Here is a 5542-nt window from a genome sequence, read left to right as displayed (position 1 = left end):
TGCCGCACTAGAGCCCTACCTCGCCGGCGCGCCCGCGCCCATGGAACCACCGCCTACCACCGTCCTCGCGCCACCACCTTGCGAAGATCCTGCCATGGCCGCCGCCGCCTTGTTCTCGGCATCCGTGCCGCGCCATGCCGCCTCCTCGCCGGAGAGGGACGGATCCCGGAGGTCCCATCACGGATCCGGCCTCCCTTGGCTTCCTCCCCCTCATCAACTGAAGCCCCCCCTCCTACAACGCCGTCGGACGTCATCGCGAACTGCGCCGTTGAGCCGCTCGGCTCCGACCTCCTCTGGCTCCACTGATACGTCCGTTTTGCATCATGCTTTTATATCAATATTTATTGCATTATGGGCTGATATTACACATTATATCTCAATGCTTATGGCTATTCTCTCTTATTTTACAAGGTTTACCATGAAGAGGGGGAATGCCGGCAGCTGGAATTCTGGCTGGAAAAGGAGCAAACATTGGAAACCTATTTTGCACTGCTCCAAAAATCCTGAAACTCCACGGAACTTATTTTTGGAATTAATAACAATTATTGAGCGAAAGAAACACCTAAGGGGGCCCACACCCTGCCAGGAGGGTGGGGGGCGCGCCCACCCCTACTGGGCGCGCCCCCTGTCTCCAGGGCCCCTGGTGTCCCTCTGGTGTCTATCTTCTGCTATATGAAGGCTTTTACCCTGGAAAAAATCATGGGCAAGCTTACGGGATGAAACTCCGCCGCCACGAGGCGGAACCTTGGCGGAACCAATCTAGAGCTTCGGCAGAGCCGTTCTGCCGAGGAAACTTCCCTCCAGGAGGGGGAAATCATCACCATCGTCATCACCAACGATCCTCTTATTGGGAGGGGGTCAATCTCCATCAACATCTTCACCAGCACCATCTCCTCTCAAAACCCTAGTTCATCTCTTGTATCAAAACCACAAATTGGTACCTGTGGGTTGCTAGTAGTGTTGATTACTCCTTGTAGTTGATGCTAATTGGTTTACTTGGTGGAAGATTATATGTTCAGATCCTTAATACATATTATTACTCCTCTGACTATGAACATGAATATGCTTTGTGAGTAGTTACGTTTGTTCCTGAGGACATGGGTGAAGTCTTGCTATTAGTAGTCATGTGAATTTGGTATTCGTTCGATATTTTGATAAGATGTATGTTGTCTTTCCTCTAGTGGTGTTATGTGAACGTCGACTTCATGACACTTCACCATTATTTGGGCCTAGAGGAAGGCATTGGGAAGTAATAAGTAGATGATGGGTTGCTAGAGTGACAGAAGCTTAAACCCTAGTTTATGCGTTGCTTCGTAAGGGGCTGATTTGGATCCATATGTCTAATGTTGTGGTTAGGTTTACCTTAATACTTCTTTTGTAGTTGCGGATGCTTACAATAGGGGTTAATCATAGGTGGGATGCTTGTCCAAGTAAGGGCAGTACCCAAGCACCGGTCCACCCACATATCAAATTATCAAAGTACCGAATGCGAATCATATGAGCGTGATGAAAACTAGCTTGACGATAATTCCCATGTGTCCTCGGGAGCTCTTTTCTCATTATAAAAAATTGTCCAGGCTTGTCCTTTGCTACAAAAAGGATTTGTCAACCTTGCTGCACTTTATTTACTTTCATTGCTTGTTACTCTTTACAATTTATCTTATCACAAAACTATCTATTACCTACAATTTCAGTGCTTGCGGAGAAAACCTTACTGAAAACCGCTTATCATTTCCTTCTGCTCCTCGTTGGGTTCGACACTCTTATTTATCGAAAGGACTATGATAGATCCCCTACACTTGTGGGTCATCAAGACTCTTTTCTGGCGCCATTGCCGGGGAGTGAAGCGCCTTTGGTGAGTGGAACTTGGTAAGGAAACATTTATATGGTGTGCTGAAATTTTCTGTCACTTATTACTATGGAAACTAATCCTTTGAGGGGCTTGTTCTGGGTATCTTCACCCCGAACAGAAGAGCAAAGATTTGCTCCTCAACCTACTGAACCTATTGAAAATATTTACTTTGAGATTCCTTCGGGTATGATAGAGAAACTGCTAGCTAATCCATTTGCAGGAGATGGAACATTGCATCCCGATTTACACCTTATCTTTGTGGATGAAGTTTGTGGATTATTTAAGCTTGTAGGTATTCCCGATGATTTTGTCAAAAGTAAGGTCTTCCCTTTATATTTGAAGGGATATGCGTTGACATGGTATAGGCTATGTGATGATACGGGATCTTGGAATTATAAACGATTGAAGTTGGAATTTCACCAGAAGTTCTATCCTATGCATCTTGTTCATCGTGATCGTAATTACATATATAATTTTTGGCCTCGCGAAGGAGAAAGCATCGCTCAAGCTTGGGGGAGGCTTAAGTCAATGTTATATTCATGCCCCAATCATGACCTCTCCAGAGAAATGATTATTCAAAATTTTTATGCTCGGCTTTCTCTCAATGATCGCAACATGCTCGATACTTCATGTGCTAGTTCTTATATGTTGAAGACTATTGAATTCAAGTGGGACTTATTGGAAAGAATTAAACGCAACTCTGAAGATTGGGGTTCCGATGATGGTAAGGAGTCAGGTATGACACCTAAGTTTGACTGTGTTAAATCTTTTTTGGATACCGATGCCTTTCGTGGATTTAACACTAAAATGGACTTGACTCTGAGATAGTAGCTTCTTTCTGTGAATATTTTGCTACTCACGTTGATCTCCCTAAGGAGAAGTGGTTTAAATATAGTCCTCCCATTGAAGTAAAAGTAGTTGCACCTATTATAGTTGAAGAAAAGACTGTCACCTATAGTGATCCTATTGTTCCTACTACTTATGTTGAGAAACCTCCTTTTCCTGTTAGGATAAAAGATCATGCTAAAACTTTGGCTGTTGTTCGTAAGAGTAATACTAGGACTTATACACCTCCTGAGCAAATCAAAGTTGAACCTAGTATTGCTATGGTTAAAGATCTCTTGGATGATGATTTAGATGGGCATGTTATTTACTTCTGTGAACAGGCTGCTAATATTGCTAGACCAGATGCTAAGATACATAGACCTGTCGTAGGCATGCCTGTTATTTCTGTTAAAATAGGAGATCATTGTTATCATGGCTTATGTGATATGGGTGCTAGTACAAGTGCAATACCCTATGACTTATATAAATAAATTATGCATGATATTGCACCCACTGAATTGGAAGATATTTATGTTGCCATTAAGCTTGCTAATAGGGACACCATTAAACCAGTTGGGATTGTTAGAGATGTTGAAGTATTGTGTGGGAAGGTTAAATATCCTGCTGATTTTCTTGTTCTTGGTTCCCCACAAGATGACTTTTGTCCCATTATTTTTGGTAGACCCTTCTTGAATATAGTTAATGCTAAGATTGATTGTGAAAAGGATACTGTTACAATTGGCTTAGAGGGTATGTCTCATGAGTTTAATTTTGCTAAGTTCTGTAGACAACCTCGTGATAGAGAATCACCTAGTAAGGATGATATTATTGGTCTTGCTTCTATTGCCATGCCTCCTACTGATCCGTTAGAACAATATTTGCTAGACCATGAAAATGATATGTTTATGAAGGAAAGAAGGGAAATAGATGAAGTGTTCCTTCAACAGGAACCTATGCTGAAACACAACCTACCCGTTGAAATTCTAGGGGATCCCCCTCCACCCAAGGGTGATCCCGTGTTTGAACTCAAACCATTACCTGATAATCTTAAGTATGCTTATCTTGATGAAAAGAAAATATATTTTGTTATTATTAGTGCTAACCTTTCAGAGCAAGAAGAAGAAAGATTATTGAAAACTCTGAAGAAGAACCGTGCTGCTATTGGATATACTCTGGATGATCTAAAGGGCATTAGTTCCACGTTATGCCAACACAAGATTAATTTGGAGGACAATGCCAAACCAGTTAGAGATCCTCAACGATGGCTGAATCCTACGATGAAAGAAGTGGTAAGAAAGGAGATACTAAAGCTCCTTGAGGCAGGTATAATTTATCCCGTTGCTGATAGTGATTGGGTAAGCCCTGTCCATTGTGTTCCTAAAAAGGGAGGTATTACCGTTGTTCCTAATGATAAAGATGAGTTGATCCCGCGAAGAATTATTACAGGTTATAGGATGGTAATTGATTTTCGTAAATTAAATAAAGCTACTATGAAAGATCATTACCCTTTACCTTTTATCGATCAAATGCCAGAAAGACTATCCAAACACACACATTTCTGCTTTCTAGATGGTTATTCTGGTTTCTCTCAAATACTTGTATCAGCGAAGGATCAATCTAAAACTACTTTTACTTACCCTTTCGGTACTTTTGCTTATAGACGTATGCCTTTTGGTTTATGTAATGCACCTGCTACCTTTCAAAGATGCATGATATCTATATTCTCTGACTTTTGTGAAAAGATTTGTGAGGTATTCATGGATGATTTCTCCGTTTATGGATCCTCTTTTGATGATTGCTTGAGCAACCTTGATCGAGTCTTGCAGAGATGTGAAGACACTAGTCTTGTCTTGAATTGGGAAAAGTGCCACTTTATGGTTAATGAAGGCATTGTCTTGGGGCATAAGATTTTCGAGAGAGGTATTGAAGTTGATAAAGCTAAAGTTGATGCTATTGAAAAGATGCCATGTCCCAAGGACATAAAAGGTATAAGAAGTTTCCTTGGTCATGCTGGTTTTTACAGGAGGTTCATTAAGGATTTTTCTAAAATCTCTAGGCCTCTGACTAATTTATTGCAAAAAGATATTCCTTTTGTCTTTGATGATGATTGTGTAGAAACATTTGAAATACTTAAGAAAGCTTTGATCACTGCACCTATTGTTCAGCCACCTGATTGGAATTTACCCTTTGAAATTATGTGTGATGCTAGTGATTATGCTATAGGTGCTGTTCTAGGGCAAAGAGTTGATAAGAAATTGAATGTTATCCAGTATGCTAGTAAAACTCTTGATACTGCCCAGAGAAATTATGCTACTACTGAAAAAGAGTTCTTAGCAGTTGTGTTTGCATGTGATAAGTTTAGACCTTATATTGTTGATTCCAAAGTTACTATTCACACTGATCATGCTGCTATTAAATATCTTATGGAAAAGAAAGATGCTAAGCCTAGATTCATTAGATGGGTTCTCTTGCTCCAAGAATTTGATTTGCATATTATTGATAGAAAGGGAGCCGAGAACCCCGTTGCAGACAACTTGTCTAGGTTAGAGAATGTTCTTGACGACCCATTGCCTATTGATGATAGCTTTCCGGATGAACAATTAGCGGTCATTAATGCTTCTCATACTGCTCCCTGGTATGCTGATTATGCTAATTACATTGTTGCTAAATTTATACCACCTAGTTTCACATACCAGCAAAAGAAAAAGTTCTTATATGATTTAAGACATTACTTCTGGGATGACCCACACCTTTATAAAGAAGGAGTAGATGGTGTTATTAGACGTTGTGTACCTGAGCATGAACAGGAACAGATCCTACGCAAGTGTCACTCTGAATCCTATGGAGGACACCACGCTGGAGATA

Source organism: Triticum aestivum, chromosome 2B (genome assembly GCF_018294505.1).
Source record: "Triticum aestivum cultivar Chinese Spring chromosome 2B, IWGSC CS RefSeq v2.1, whole genome shotgun sequence".
NCBI classification, from domain to species: domain Eukaryota; kingdom Viridiplantae; phylum Streptophyta; class Magnoliopsida; order Poales; family Poaceae; genus Triticum; species Triticum aestivum.
The sequence above is the reverse complement of the archived record's forward strand: the minus strand, read 5'-3'. Positions refer to the sequence as shown.